Source organism: Seriola dumerili, unplaced genomic scaffold, assembly GCF_002260705.1.
Source record: "Seriola dumerili isolate Sdu_G_001 unplaced genomic scaffold, Sdu_1.0 BDQW01000019.1, whole genome shotgun sequence".
Taxonomy (NCBI): domain Eukaryota; kingdom Metazoa; phylum Chordata; class Actinopteri; order Carangiformes; family Carangidae; genus Seriola; species Seriola dumerili.
Genome location: NW_019174274.1, coordinates 1095673 through 1113161, shown reverse-complemented (window position 1 = coordinate 1113161; position 17489 = coordinate 1095673). Strand labels below are relative to the sequence as shown.

The 17489-nt window shown below is 40.3% G+C and overlaps 1 protein-coding gene across 1 annotated transcript in view; it reads right to left on the bottom strand.

The window, feature by feature from the left end:
* ect2l (epithelial cell transforming 2 like) overlaps positions 1 to 17489 on the bottom strand; it is a 73904-nt gene that overhangs the window by 31816 nt on the left and 24599 nt on the right. The window lies entirely within an intron of this gene.

Genomic DNA, 17489 nt, shown 5'->3' with positions numbered 1-17489 from the left:
ATTTTAAGAGTGAAGAATTATTTGCTGATAATAAAACTTGCAAATGAGATTTATTTGTGGCCTGTAGGGCTTTTATATTATACTTTAAAGTAAAGCAGACCCTGCATTTTCCTTATTTTGTCTCAATTAATGTGGAGAAAACTGACAGGGCCTTCATGTTTTCTCAACTCTGCCCTGCATGGAGTTACACTGAAGTGTAAAAACACAGAATCTGTATGATCAGAGAGGTTAATGCCGCTCGATTCTTCTGAGATTCTGAAAATAAATGAAGGCGCCATTTGGTGAAAGGTGAAAGAAGTGAGCTCATGCCGTAGGTTTGCATTGTGGATCTGTGTTCTGGCCGGAAAAAAAAGGCTCTGCAGCGGATTTGGACTGGTGTGCCCTTGAGCAAAGCATTTCCTTCTGATATAACTATAACGAACAAGCTATCAAGTGGCTTGTTTTGTCCTAGTTTACAGTGGTGGGTGAACAAAGCAATTCCTGGTCATGCTTCCTGATTAGCAGACTGTCAATGTTTGCTTTTGTTTTATCTCAGTCAAAAGATGAAGGTTATCTTTAGACAAGGTGACACAAGGTGCATCAACACATTTCCCTCCAGATGCTGTGACCAGCTCCGCAGCGCCAGCGACAGAAGCCAGTAACAAAAAACAGACACCCCTCGCACACAAAAGCGTATTTTCATGTGTACACTCTCACCTTAAAGTGTGTGCGAGACTGTCAAAATATTGCTCCACTACATCTGTAAACAGGGTGGTAATTAGGCCCAGAGAGTCGTCACTGCATGGCGTAATGTGATTACATCTCCCTGACAGAATGCAGCGATTAGACCTCACCGACCACAAGGACGTAAGACTCTATTGCTTGTACTTTTCCAACCTTTTTTAGACTTTTCTATAAAAGAACAAGAATCAACCCTAAAATAGAAATTACAAGTGGTAACCCATTTCTGTAGTTCAGGTAGTGAATTTAAGTGTGTAACTTCTTTAGAGCTGCTTAACTGACGATACAGTTTCTGTTTTGTATGTGAAACAGAAATATCTATCTTTACTATTTCAGTCTTATCGATGATTTTGTAAGACAAATGTTTAAAAAGTCAAATAAGTCTATAAAGTCTCCTTTTTGTGTCAAAGTACAAATATTTTCTTTACAGCCTAAGGATCAATTGTAAAAAAAAAAAAGTCGTTTTTCTAATCCCTATTTACACGAGACTGTTTAATTTTAGAGTGTATTTTTCCTTTAGAGGGGTAAAAGCCTGACAGTGAATACCTAAGGGTTTATGTATGGGGTTGGACAAGGTTAACAGACTTAATGGCGTCGATGCAAAGTTTGTTCTTCAATCAAGTCGTGAGAAAACTGGCACCATTAGTGGCATAAATATTAAGCAGTGGGTGACGTAGTGTTTTGTAACGGTTAGATGGAACCCAAATATGAAATATAGGGTTTCCAGTAAAATATACCGGGCAGCAGTGTTATTAGAGCAGTCTGACAACCTATTTGTAAATGTCTAAGAGGGTTAAAAAAAAAAGAAAGAGGAACAGAGCAGGAACAATTGAATGGTCAACTGAACAGAGCTTGACAAATGATTATGGTGACTGGGAATCTGTGGGAGTGATGTATGAGCTAATCTTCTATTTGTGAAAGGAAATAGCACCAAGGGTGGAGGGCGGGGGTCAAGCGGGAAAAATGCAACTAATGTAGAGTTAGCATGACATTTCTACGCTTGCTGTGAACCGTGCATGGCCTCTGCCTGCGCTGGAGACAGCGAATGATGGCGAGACTCAAATTGCTTCAGGCAACAGAGAAAATCCAAAGAATGACATGCAAACTTGACATTGTAGAGGATACATTTACCCACCAGCAAGGGCTAGTCTCTCCGATTTACCTTCTTCTCACATTTGTTCTAGCAGACACCTTCTTGAGTTACAGCTTGGCAGAACATGGCAAAGGGAAGCCATTTTTCGCTCCCGTCCTGTCAGACTGGAAGGAAGCGACAGCGAGAAACTCGCACATTACGTCCTCATAGCTGGCAGCTGCAGTGTCTAAACAATGAGCCTGTGCCTGTGCCGCCGGCCAAGTCAGAGTCGAGATAGTGAGTGAAATATGGAGGGAGGAAAGCGCCTGCCTGGATCTGCCAACTCTAATGTCTCATTGTGGTGAATGGGCTCTGTGGACGTGCCCATGATGTATTGTGCAAACAGGGAAAGTGAAACAGTGTGGCTCTTCTGCACGCCACTTTGTTTTGTTTTTAACAAAGACAAGGTTACTGCTGTTCTGTGGTGGATCATTAACATGATGGAAATGTAAGATATGATGTTTCTGTATCAGCCCCAATCTTGCATATAGGCAGTAACACACTATATTGTAGACGTAAGCAGGTACAGAACATGGACCATATTTAAGAGTTAATTATGTCAACACTATAACTTCTTCTCTGAAGCATCCATAACTGGTTCATGAATGATAACATATCATATAATATAGCTATAATAATATTTAACGATATACAGTACACACACGAAGAAAACCTTACAGTGTGCTACTAAACATTTAACTGATAACATGGTTGTACAAATCGTTCACAGGCAAGTTTAAAAACTACAAAATGAGAAAGAAAATGACTAACTAATAACTCCAGGTCGACTGTATGGAGGTTGAGAGTTGGCAGGAAGAGTAAAGAAGCATCTATGAATAAAAGAAATAGTTCAAGATTTATTGAACTTATGATACAGCTTTAATTAATAAATATAGTAAACAAATATACTTCATAATTGTTGTTATATTGTTTATCATTCTTTAACTCTATACAGCAGTTACACATGCTTCAAATGAGAAGTTATAACTGTTGACAAATATGTTAATTAACACTTAAAATGTTCTGTGGCACCACATGACAGTGCGTTAGAAACAAATATTCATTGCTAATTTACTGCTAATAAACACTAAGGGTTAATATTTGACATTGGTGTGGCACACACTGAAAGCAGAACTATTATTTTTGCCAATAACTGGTCATTGATATCACTTTAAAGGCAAAATGAAGCGCATGGAAAGGTAAATACCACACTACAGCATGCCTTCATCATTACTTTAGATATACTGTAGGAGTAAGAATTAGCTAGAGTAAAGTTAAAAACTGAAGAAAAAAAAAAAAGTTGTGGTAATTGCCAAAACGATGGGAGATGAGTCTACTGAGGATGTTCTTGTCAACACATCCCATGATCTCATATCCTGTTTCAGCTCGTGGGAGGAAGAGCCAGTTTAGCCAGGCCTTAGGAAACGAAACTCCTCCTGTGGGACCGCATTTGGCAATTTCGGTTATCTTTTATTTCCCCATTCTCTTACAGTATGCAAATGTTTGTCTAAAAGTCCTCCGTCTCATTTGGAGAAGTTGGAATGTCAGTGGCGTGCAGTGTCATTCATCTTGATGAGGGACACCATGCTGTGTAAACAAAGCAGCACATAACAGCATCCTGTCAAGCGGTAGCAGGGTTAGTGATTTATGCCACAGTTGTTGCTTTCACTTTACACCAAAAAGTCAAATCTGCACTAAAACTTCTATTCATTTCTATTTATCATATTTACTGTTAATTTCTTGGTATTTTTATGAAAAGAATTTCAGCAAGAAAATTGTCTAAAATGTTGAACTCTCCCTTTATATTGTGGCTTTGACACAAGGTATAATCAGAAAAACTATGAGGTGTGTGTCACAAAAGGCTGCAGACCAAGCAGAGCTTTCTCCGTAGAAGTAGCTGACAAGTATAAGAAACTAAATATATGTCAGGTAAATATTTTGTCATCCATCAAACAAATCCTCCTTCTCGAGTCCTTGTGTCTGCAGCCACTGTTGGGATTTTATGAGATTTGTGTAAAATTGAAAATAGCTCTTGTAACTTTCTCAGGGTGTTAGGAAGCAACTAATTTGGAGGTGGTAACTTCTAATTACAGATGTTTATAAGGAACAGGGTTCAATTTACTTTTCCTTGACGAACATGGTCAGACAGAGACCAAAAAACAAAGCTAATGTTTTTGGTTACTTGCTACTTGTGACTACAGCTCTTCCTTTGTGGCGGAGGGAGCTGGATTTTCTTGTATTCAGTAATCTTATCAACTTTAAAATTTATCAACTTAAAGGAATTTAAAGATGTTGGGTTTCATACATTGCAGATCCCTGTATAAGAAAATAAGAAGTGAATTTGTGGTTATTGCGGGAGAAAATCTCAAGGCTGAAAGTTTGGTCTCCAGAAGGACATGTCGAGACTGAGGTGGTCGGGTGTCAAGCTGTGATATGGAAACCAAAATTTAAAACTTTGGGGATTGACTGTTTGGCGGGGAACAATAGAGAGCTGTCAGAGGGACCACCCCGTCCCACTGCATCCTGGCCTTTGACAGGGCTCTAATGAAACCAAGAAATAGAAGCCACGGTTGGGTTTTAAATTCCCTCCTCCCAGATCCGACGCAAGGTGCTGGAGATGATTGATGAGAACGTTTTCCTGCAGGGTTATGAGACCGGAGGAAAACTGGCACTGGTCTGTTTCAGGGTTGAGATATGAGAGTAAACATTATCTTTTCCGACACACCTTTCCCCACAATAATAATTACTGTTTTCATACATATTTCAAGGAAATTAATAAAAGTTAATTATTACGTATCTGTGAGTAATGTGCTGAGAAATATCTTTTTAGAAAAGAATTTGGAAGAAATGTTCAACAGTTTAATCTTTTACAAGCCCACCAAGTCTCTGCAAAAACACTGCAGAAATGTAATTTAACTCGCAATAAGATGCATGACTTAACAGAAAACCAAATTCTGTCTTTTTATGGCAGGAGACGAGACCAGTGCCAAGCTAATTAATACTCCAGTACAAAAAGCCTGATGGCTCCTTTGGTTAATAATTTATATTCATGGGCCGCCAAATGTGTAGTGGAATACACTGTCTGAGCTGCAGTGTCATAACAGCAAAACAAACAACATCCACCTTCCTCCGCCCTAAACTCTGAACTGCACTTTTCCTAGAAGTCATTTCCAGAGTGAAACAGTCTTTGATGCGAGCCCAAAACCTCAATTACACTGTATTTTTCCAAGATTAAATTATGCAGTCAATTTAGTTTTACTCAAAAATCTCCTATCCTGACGTCGTGTTGACCTGGTGAGGAGCCGGTGAGCCATAAACGGCTGGCGGTTAGTTTGATACCCTTGTAACACTGAAGGATAAAGACATCCGGGAGATAATATTTTGATGGGGCTGCAGCAGGATTTAAGATGGCCTGCGCGCTTCACCATAAAAGATTAGAGTGATGAAACCACACTTTTGTCAAAGTCCAGGGGCTGATATCTCAGGACAAATGTTTTTGGGCTTGAAACTGAGCAAATCCTCCTGGCAGTGACAGAGGTGGAGAAGGGTGGGTGGGTGGGTGGTATGACTAAAGGGTGGAAAAATGGTTTAAAGGGTCTATCCAGTTTCAGGAGCCTCTCAAGGCTTAGTGAAGTGGAAGGAAGAGGAAGTATCCATGTCAGCAAGGAGACAAGTAAGGTTGGATACTAGACCCATATGAGGCTCCAGCAAGGAGCTGAGTGTGACATAAAATGTTTCATACTTTATGTGTTCTGGTTTCTCTGGTACAGTCACCTGAGTAAAAACAAAAGTTCTTATCCGAGTCCCACAGAAAGACACTTGGTTTTACAGAATCTCTGTGCCAAAGCAGAGAATATCAGTGAACCGTCTCCCCTTATATCACCTATAATCTGTTTAAAAGCATCCAACAATTTAAGAAGGGTTCTTCCAGTTACAGTTTAAGCATGCCAAGGAGGAGGCACGGTATCTGTGGTTTGGACAAAGAGCAAACACAAGAGAGAATAAATGCTATGCCTGAATCTCTCTAATTTAATGTAAGTATAGCATGAGCTCATTCCAAAGGCACACTCTTTTTTTTTTCTTTTTTTTTTTTCAAACAAAGAAAATTATGAGCTCACATTTCGACAAGCCGTATATTACAGCCAGATTTATGCTCAACCCAAAATAACATAAAAATCTGATTTAGCAGCTATTCTTTTGCCCTTGGAGCCGTTTCACAGGGATTGCACTGCATCCAAATTTTAATATTACATTTTAAATGGAAGCCTTTCTCTTGCTAGGAAGGGTAAAATTAAATGCATTTTAAGGATCAAACAAAAAACTTAGTCCCAGTTAAGCAGAACTGCTGAGCGGTCAACAGTCTGAAACTGCTGTTGCATTAGAAATGGATGCATAAAGAAATGGAGTTTTGCATTGTCAGAAAAATAATTAGACCCGCATACTATTTGCAAAACATTCTAATCTGATTGGACAGCTATCTTTCAAATTGAATAGAAAATCATAAGTAAAAATGTAGGAAACAGGGTGCCTGTGATTTATGTGTTGTTTCATCCAGTAAAGGTTGTAAGGATGATATACGCTGTTTGCATTTGCTTTTATTAATCTGTATACATTAACAGGAAACAAGTATTCTTTGGAAATTGTTAAACTCACTGTCAATTTTTCAAAACACAGGGGGAAAAAAAGAAGGCAGAAGTGTACGTAAAGATCCAGGCAACTACGCCAACAGATGTTTTTACATTTTTTTTTTTAAATATCTTGTAAAACCTCTCAAGACTAGGCACCCTGCCAGAGCTAATTGCACTAAAAGAAAATAAAATCACCATCAATCCTCATCATCACTGGAAGTCAGTGGACAAAGCTAAAACTCATAACCCTCAGTGCTAAAATGCCTCTCTGGAATCCCTCCAGATGTGAGCCATCTGTTGTGTTCAGTCACTGAGGTGAGACTAGTCGTGTCTATCCAGACGGTGACATCACCCAGGATAGAGGCGGGCTAATGTCCAACATTCAGTCCTCTCATTAATAACACTGCTGATCCTAGCCTTTCAGGCAGCCCCTCCACATGCACTAAGGTATCCCACTGGTGCACTTCATCAACATTATAAGTATTTCTGCCACGGGAAGCCTAATGCAACCAAGAGACCTGAAAACACCACCAATACCCTGTACCACGGTGTCCCTAACATGCGCCTTTTTCTCCACTTCCCTGAGAGGTTTCAAATTTTATGGACTGGCGTGGCATGAAGTCACGGTTAAAACAGCCACAAAAGTGTGCAAATCTGACCCGTTTAATCCAGGCTGCAGGAGAAAAGCTGACCGGAAGAACATTTGGAAAAGATATCCGTTTACTGGCTTCAGTACAAACATACTGAGATAGATTTTCTCCATTTGCCATGCTGAGCCTCTTACTAATTTACAGCACCAACTTTTGAGATTTTCACAATATTTTGCAGTTAATCACTTGAGGTACATTGTTGTCGAACTCAAATTTGTATTTTTTGGAATTTTTTTTAAAGAGGATAAAACAATTTGGGAACACATTTGTAAAGCTTCAAGTCTCTATCAAGTTCTCGGGATGCGCTACTGACTGGAGCACGTTATAGATCAGTAATGCTTATGACTACTAATACGTGAATTGGATTTATTTACAAGTGGGAAAGATAATTATAGTAATTCCTATATGACATGAATGCAGCATGATGTGCCTGGCTTTCTAATGTTAACATTGATTACCATAAAATTTTACTTTTCTGTAATTTCAAATCCAATGTATTACCTGTAAATGAATTTGAATTGTAAATTGAATTTACAATTAAAGATACACAGCATAAGAAGTAGCTATTTAGTTTGCTGTATGTTAAACCTCAAACATCATCTATAAGGGATAAAGTCAAGATGTTTTCATCACCTAAATTACATGCATTCCTCTCGATGACAGTCATTTTGTGCATTGACTAAATAACACAGGAGACAACGGGATGACACACTGCCAAGTTAAACATGTCCTTTAAGGGATAAAAATGTTGCAACAACAAATACAGATGTGGGGATGACATACAACAATCCATGAGAAATTGAAGCGATGATGTGGCGGGTAAGTGCTGTGAACCTCAATCTGCTTCTCCTCACTTTAATTCAGAGTCAGAGACAATTTGAGGCCGGTTGCCAAATAACTGTTATAATGAAAGCTTGAACAGGAAGTGAGCAGACAATAGAAAGAACTTGTGTCCAGGATCCCAAAACCGCCGCCCAGCCGGGGTCTCATCCCCTCTGAGCACTCAGGGAGCGGAGTCAGACACACACTCGCAGACTCAGTCCATCACAGCTCTGTCTCGCTAAAGTAAATTCAAGCGTCACACCCCACATCCCGAATCACTATCATTTACATTCCTCCCGAACACAAAGAGGTGAGCAGCGAGTGGGAGGATCCAGGGTGAGCAAGCAGCTGGCCGGTTGTGATGGAAATGGTGAGAGAAGAGCAGGAAGATAAGATGAGGGAGAGGAAGAGAAAGGAGGAGAGAGAGGGAGAGGGGAAGACAAGAAAGGGAAGGACAGGGACAGAAAGAGACAAAGAGAAGAAGAGAAAGGGAGGAACAACGCTTCTAATAAAACATGTAAAGGAAGTTGTTACAATAGGCAGTGGTTGCTGAAGGGTCACAGTACTGGAAAGGTCACATTTAACAACACTAGCACTGTTGTCAATGACATTTTTGTCTATTTTTCTTTCATCAAGGTGGTATCTGATGAATAAAGCATGGCGTCCTTCTGGATTTTTCTTTATACATACATACATACATCACTCTCCTACAGTATATCTTTATTTGTTGTAGTCTGATAACATTTCTAATGTAACAGATCACCTGTCATTGCTTCTAATCACACTAATCCCCTCACATGTGAGCCATTATTTCTGAAAAATGATGTGTCATCTGAGGTCCTGCTCTTCTATAGTACTGAACAGAGCCAAAGCGTTATGAAAGGGTTCAGATAAATGACGAATGAGGACATCTGGTGAGCTCTGACAGGGGTGTGTCATCTACAGAGAGAGACTGTGGAGGCACAAACAGAAAGAGAAAGAACAGACGGACTTACAGAGATGGTGGATGGAAGATAGAGGGATCAGGAGGAGAAGTTATTACAGAAACACACAGAGAAGAGATAGGAAGATAGAAAAATCTAAAGCCTCTCGTTTTAGATACATAAAGTTCCAGCTATGTATGACTTATGCCATGAATTAGTAAAAATAGATACAGGGAACACACATTCCTTTACACACTGATTACACTGACATGAGTACTTGGTAGAGTTACAGTTATTTGGATTAGATGAGGACACAAATGTGATTTTATGCTGCATTCATTTGAGATGGAAATTTCCATCTGAACAAGAAACTAGTAACTGTTGAGGTTTTGCCTTCAGCAGAATGTTTTATGCCAAGATGGCAGTTCAACAGACTTTTAATGTTAATGTTTTTATCGTGTATGACCATATTTATGCGCAACACCACAGCAGAGTATTTCTGCTCAGCTCTGACAATAGTTCCAGATGAGTTTTAAACCAGCTTTGTAGGACCCAAAACTCCAGATTTATGACAAATCATTGACAATCTAGTCAGAATAACTCGGCTATCCACATGCAACAGTGGCACAACAGGATACAAACAATAAAGATGGAGAACACTGCCAACAAAAAGCACTGGAATCCTCATTATAAACCAACTGCTGTTGTAAGAAACAAACGTTTTTAGAGTCTGTGATGTGCCAACTCAAAAGCAAGAGCGAGAACTTTTCTCTGCCGGCTGAACACCTACATAGATAGAAATTCACACACGGCATGATGGTGATTACTACCTAAATGCCACAAGTGTGTTTTCATGTCTGTTACGTAAACCTCCTCTTTGCCTAAATTGTTGCTCTGCAGCTCATTGACACCCTCCTCTGATCCTCATGCATCACAGCCTTTGGATGTGTCCCCTTAAACAGGCCAGTGCTGAAATAGCAATGTGATGACACCCCGATCAGTGGAGTGGAGTTTTTCCATTAATGCAGTTGTGAAAGGATGACCAGATTAAGAAACTCATTTCCTGTGTTTAAAGATGCTGGACAGTGTTTGTAGATAAGTCAGAGAATGAGTAAATGAGCTGGATATCCAAGTAGGAGTTGGATACACAGCGCTGATGGCAGAATTCCCTCTCTTGCTGTAGGTCTAACAGAAGTTTGTTTGTCCTAACTGTTCTCTAAATGTGTGTCGGAAAGCGTAGGTGGTTAAACTCAAAACTATATTAGCTCAGAGAGATGCTACATGCGTTTCCTTAAAACCCTGCTCCATACGCTGGTGGTCACACTGTAATTTTTCTAGGCTGAACCAGCACTTAGAATTGTATGCTCCCTCTTAAACACAGACTCGGCACTGAAAGCTTTGAAGTGCAGTTATCTTAAACCGTGTAAATACACCCTTTGTTTTGGTGCAGGCTGAGGGGCTGATTAGGACAGAGGTGAGGCTGGGGTGTGGATGTTGCCCCTGGGAAGGCAAACATTAAGAGATTAGGTGGTGGTTGAGCTTAGTGAAGTGCCAGCTTCATCCTATTTATTAATTACTTTGCAAAACCATGTAGAGGCAGGATCATCACGAGATGTGAAAATACAGCTTTTATGGCTCAAAAAAAATAGATTAACAGGAAGATCTATAAGCACACAGGCGGGAAAAATGGCAGTGAGCATTTCAGGCCTTCGGACGTGATGATTTGAGAAATCTCCAGTTCCTTGAAATCTGATTAGAAAGCAGCTTTTGTACACATCCACTGACTTGAGATTAATACTAATCCATCAGGAAACCATCAAAGAGTCTCTGGAGGAAGATCCACCCTGCTCACCTGACAGCTGGACAGATTAGTGTGTGTGTACACCTCCGTTCTTCCTGAGTGAACTTTGAGTGACGTTACGAGATCCTATGTTCTATTGTGTAGCTATTGTCATTGTTAGAGTGGGGTGTGAAGTCTAATGACAGTCTATGCAAACGTTACCCTACGGAACATCGGCAATTCAAGGATCACTAACATAAACACATCCAACACATTTAACAATCCAATTTTATATAATTTATAGAGTTAAATAATATACAGTTTGAGTCAACTTAAAACACACACACACACACACACACACACACACACACACACACGCACACACACACACATCTGGAACATAATGGTGGTGTTGATGACAGCTGCCGCTGAGACAGATGGAGTGAATGAGGTGTCTCAGAGATGATAATTTCACGTCAGTTCTATTTTCAAACCGTGTCTCCCAGAAATTTCATTTATACAGTAATGAATTGTTTTTCTCAGTTACATTGCAGTGACAAACTCGAACCAAACAAAAGCACTTTGGTTGAGGTTAGTAAAGCGTGTCATTTCGGTTAAATGTTAATAAACAGGCCAAATCTCACGTCACTGCAGATTTTTCTGTATTAAACCAGACCATGCTCCTTCCCTCACCTTAACCTGGACTAATGAACTGACCGGATACATTAATCAACAACATTTCCTCATTATGTTAATAGAAAACATAAGCTGGTCAGCGTTATATTTCCTGTACATTAGTTGCATATGAAGGGACTTTCTCATAGAGATGGCTGCATTTTCATGTTTTTCTAAAGCTCCTGCTCTGAAATGGTCCTTCACCACATGTGACCACCTCTGTGTCTGAAGTCTACGATACATTATGTAAAGCCAGCTGGTGCCAAGCTCTTGCCGTACAGTACGTGTAATGGCTGGTGGTTGAAGTGTGGCCTTGGGGCTTTGAAATCTACCACATTTGTGCAAACAGTGATCGCAACATCCTCCTTAAGTGTTTGCGATTTAAATCCAAGTCCACAGGGCTTGAGGGGTAATGATTATCAGCTGTACCAATTGTGGGCAGCAGACACACGCCTGCTTTGTCGACTTTGCACACACACGCACACACACTCAGATACTTCTGTGCACCTCTCTTAATTTCTTATTCCCAGTGTGACTCTTTGTTAGACAATAGCTGTTGTGAGCCTGTAAATTACAGCTTGTCTGCCTGGTCCAGCCCTTCAATCTGAAGCCGCATGATTGATTCACGCCCATAATCTTATATCACTCTATGGCAGGATGCCGTGTTTCATTGGTTATGCGGTTGGGTACAGACAACTATTTGTTCCTATCACAGGAGCTGATGAAGAAAAAACAAAAGATTACTCTCTCAAGAACTAAGAGAAATGAGCTGTCCTGTACCTTTCCCACACCGAAACAGTTTGGATGAGTAAGGTTGCACTCATCTGTTGTTAATGGTTTCATATATATATTTTTTGTAATTACATGAAAACAGCTGAACACAGACAAAAATCTTGAGATGTAAGTGAAAAAAGTGAATAAATCTGTGGGTGTCTTAAGGATTCATGAGACTGTGAAATCTTATGTAACAGTAAGTGAGTAATGGAGACAGGTACAGACGCTGAGACTCAACAGAAAAGAAACATTTTTTGTAGTCAAATATTAATAATGGTAGTTGACTGACCTGTAAAATCTCCTCTGAAATACGTAAGTTTGACCTATTTCAAGAGAAAAGTTGATATATCATATTCTAAGTCAGAAAATAACAGTCTTTTTAACATTAGTATCAAATTTCAGTGAAGGAAAATCTAAAAACTTCTGCGAGTGAAGAATCTGGAGAAGAAAAATAACCCAATAAAAAACATTTTACGCTTTTAGTACTACAAAACTTCAAGGTTATGGCTGGCAGAGAGAGGGGGTGAAAGGTCAAGGGCACGTACACACACCTTGTGACATGGGGTGCATTGACTAAAATGACTAAAGCTAGAATAAAAGGTAAAGTTATATAAAGAACGGAAAAGAAAACGAGAGAATGTAAGTTAAAGAGGGAAAACACAAACACAGATGAGTCAAGTCCACCTTTAACAGGCAATTACAACTATTTGGACTCTACAACATGTCATTGCAACAATAAGCAAAAGGTCTTCAGCCAGAGAATGGCCATAAAATCTGAATTTGGCCATAAAAGGCCAGCAAATGTCCACATGAGAGTTTTTAGCCTGGCAATCAAAATCACGTTCCATTTTAACAGCGGAGCCCATGCTGAGGCCCAGGCCGAGATCAGAAACAAGAGACGGACAGAAAAAAACAGAGGTGGTGGATAAAGACAGAGAAAGACTGAAGGAGAGAGAGAAAGACATGAGAGGGGGACAGGGGATAAAAGAAAAACAAACAGAAAGAGGAACATGGAGACAAAGTCACGGGTGGATTAAAAGAGAGACAGAGCAAGAGATAGACTTGGAGAGGGAGAGGAGGGAAGGAGACATATGGATTTGATTACAAGGCGATGATGTCATGCATGTATGTCAGGTAATCAGCCCCTGGGCTGTGCGTATCGCACAAGCATGTGCGTGTCAGTGCCGAGTGTAAGGGGGCAAGACCAGGCCTCGTCTGTGGCGGCTGCAGAGAGACGGTTTGTCTGATGTGCAACAGAAATCACACTCAATGCAGAGGGTGAGTGTGTGTCTTCATCTCTGACTGTCTGGTTCTGCAGCCTGCAGACAGTTGATCAGATCATTAACTCACACATTTAGCTATTGGGCACAGACATGCATTCACTCCTGCAGCTCTCACACAGGTAGCAGCATTTCTTCCACTCTGCGATGTCTCTCGCTTCCAGCTGGTTTGGACATTAATGGTTTTCAAGATTCATGCCTCAAATGAGGTACCAGCCAGCACACACACGCACAAACACACACACACACGCACACGCACACACACAACTACAAACTCTAACATGTGTCTTTGCCTGGACGCATTCTTAACACTTTAACGTGCTCATATGACAGCTGTACTGTAGTGGGAAGTAAAAAAAATCAGGGATATCCCATATCATGTGTTCACTCACATATCCTTAACAGTAGATGTCAAGTCTTTAAGCGAGGATTAAGACCTTGTATTGGTGTGAACGTGCTGCTACAGGGACTAGTGAGAAGATGAAATACAATCCAGAAAAGTCCAGTTTCAGTATGAAGTTTTCCATAAAATCTAGAAAAGAAAATGCAAGTTAATGAGCATTTCCTGTTGTGAAAGTTAGGTGGTGGGTGATTTTTAAGCATTGCAGAAAAAGTGCAATGAGATGGTGTAACAAAAAGAGCAACAGTCCAACCACAAACCAAATAATATGTGTAAAAATGTAATGCAACTCTGCAATGTTGAAAATGAGCATTTACAGGTGACTAGAAATACATTTATGGATCTATGAGTTCGATGAGACACCACATAAGACAGGACCCCAGTCAAACTGGAAACTTTGCAATTATAAGGTAGGCATCTTAACCGCCAGGCCACAAGGATGCCCTGAGGCAGCTTTTTTTGACTCAGTAACAATGTAAGTCTGAACACAGCCCGAGAGAACAGGTCACAGTTGTACCGGGACTAGTTTCTCCGATCACAAATCGTTTGCTGCTTCATAAAGTAGGTGCGTTCATTCATTCATCTGTGTAGCTCATGTTTTGTCATTTGTACTTTTGGAATTTCCAGCTCTGAAGAACACGCTGAAATGCCGGAAGACCGTGCCTCAGGATTTAACAACTGCCTTTCCGAACCGCACACGTTGCTCATCCAAACCAAATCCCAAACCTCTACATTCTTCAGTGTATTGTCAGCGCTATAGTCATCCCATGGAGGTTACATAATACATCTTCATTTCCCCACTATTTGTCATTTGGCAGAGGCTTGTCACAGCAAACATGTTTGTGTGGCCTGCTCTTGTGTTTGATCCATAACATCTGTTTCAAGTGTACAGTACTCAGAGCCCTGAATATGTCCAGATCCAGAAATAGAATCTAATTTTGGATGACCGAATTGTTTGTTCCAAGAACAAACAATTTGTTGCAGGGAAAAAGGGAGAGAACACAAAACTAAAATACATCATAGTTTAGAGCTGGAGCTCAGTGGGCAGTTGTTGGACTCCTTGACACTGAATGACACGGCGATTGTGAAATGTGAAGTGTGTTTTAAACTTTTTGCAATCAATCCTGCTTTACCCAAGAGCACTACAGTTCACCAAGTCCCCATAGCCTTGTGGCAAAGCATTACAGTGCTACTTAAAAGACTTTCGAGTGTTTCAGGGAAAAGTCTCTGGCAGAAGTCAAGTGGACAAAGGAATTGGTTTCTCTGAGGAGCGAGGGCGAGAGACAGAGTCGAGACATCAGTCTCAGCAGGAAGCTCAACCATGCCATTCTGGTTGTGCTGCCAACTCCTCCAGCCTCTGATCCTCCGGCCTTTAGCTGTCAACAACACATGTGACAATTACCATACGGTGCTTAAAGAAAAGTCTACCCCATCACTCTGTTCAGTGTATTCAATATCAAGTCTAAGACTTGCTCTATTCTCCAAACAAGATCAATCTTGGTGAGTTTACACGGGCAACATGGTGAGTTCCTGACCAAAAACAAATGGTATCTTTGGCTTCTATCAGTCCGGCGAGCACAGATTGGCCATCCAAACTTTTTCACACAGCCTCATTCATTGTCTTCCAACAACAGCCTCCGCCAATTGGTTAAAAACGCTCTGATTAATGACAGTTTCTTTTAGTATATAAGTCGTCCGAACACATGTTTTCGGTTTATTTGCGAGTCATGTCTGGCTCCCGCTGCGACTCACGAACTCTGCTCCATCTGCCACTAAAACCAACTGACTGCGAGTCACAGTGTGTATGCTGGCATTGGTTGCATTTGTCAGCAGTTTGGGAACACAACCGATTAAATTTTGCTTAGAAATACGCTGTTGGTCAAAGATGGGAGATGGGAGATGATACGTTTCACATTTCTGGACTGAAATGTTGCTCAGAAGTTGGTGAAGATGGTTGGTAAAAGCTTGTGGACTCAATCTGAACACGCTAACCTTGTTTCCTATCATTATTGTACGTCTGTTATGTAATTACACCCTTTAAAGCCAGACATTAATGACAGTACAAATGGGACAACCAGAAACGTGTAATTGTGCATCACGGGGTCATGAAGTCAGATTGGATGACGTGCATTGATTGACCTCTTATGTGCATTTAATCTGCATCCTTGTGTTGGTCAAATATGTACGACATGCTTTTGTTTTGACATAAAAGTCCTGCCGAGTTTAGCTTTAGATTAATGTAGGGAATCTCTGCTTTCCTTAGCTTGGTTGGTAAAGCTCGTAACATTTAGCAACAGTGACCTCAGCCATTGTGAAGCCATGACATATTTTATTTAGCGGGCAGGAGACAGGAAGAGTCTTGCCCTTGTTATTCCCTTACACTGCTGGGATCACTTATAACTGTAAAGTACTGCCCCAAGCGGGTAATGACGGAATACACTTTGTGTTTTCATACACTGATATGTATATGTGACTAATTTGCAGTCTTTTTGTATGTCATGGATTGTTGCCTTACAAACATGAGGTCGTGTTGTTCTTGCGCCGTATTTGTCAGGAAGTGTTTAAGTCACTCGCCCATATGTGTGTGCACTGTGCAGTGTCACCAGTCCCATTGTTTGAATAAACTGGGCACTTTTCTCTCACAACAATAGAAAGACTGACAGCTCCCTGAAAAATCTCTATAAAATTTGCTGCCATCATATGACAATCGATGACGCACGATGTTGAGACTTTTCAACGATGGAATTAGTCACCAGCTGTAGTTGGAGAAATGTAGGAGTTAGGTAAGAGAAATCTGATAATCAAAGTTAAGACAGAAGCATTGTGAACTGAACAATGTGCCACTGATAAAGAGAAATGTGTGCTGGCTTTAACAATGATTATACTCCCACATGATAATCCATTGTTTTGTTTGTGGAGCCATTAGCTTAAAGCCACTTTTACACCCACAGGTAAGATGTTTACTCACCCAACCCTCCCCTCAGATATTCTCACAGTGTTCAATGCAAGATGCATAATAGTAGTGGAAAGTAACAACATACTTAGGTACAGTTTAGTGTAGTTTTTACTATTGTAATCCACTTCATTTCATAGGGAAAGTTGTACTTTTGTACTCCACTGTAATTGTTTGACATTTCTAATAATTTATTAGTTAGCAGATGAAGATCATTTTATAAAATATGACTCATTGTCACAAATTGGTTTAGTTCAAATTAGCTCCATTACAACCGAAGCTTCAACATGTAAGGACTGCTTATTAAAGACATAGTTCATATTTTGAGAAATATGTTTTTTTGCTTTCTTGCAACAAGTCACATGATGTGATGGACACCACTCTCATATAGCATTCCTTCCTGAAACTATGAAAGGCACAGCAGCGAGTAGCTATTGGCACTCCATGATTTCAATCAGCAACAACATATTACTAACAAACCGTTTGAAACCAGTGAAACTGTCAAAATGTCAGGGGATCTCTCAGGTGTGGGCCGGGAATATACATTTCACACGTCAAAGATATGTGTTACATGCCTTGTCTTGTTCTTCAGTATTGGTCTCAATTACAAATCCTCATCCAAGAATTTCTTATTAACTTTGCAAGCCGATTCTTTTTTCCTCCCTCCTTGGCTGAATAAATGACTTAAGTTGACAAGAGCCAGAAGGAAATACTGTAACTTGAACTCCCCGTCTCTCCTCACCTACTTCCCT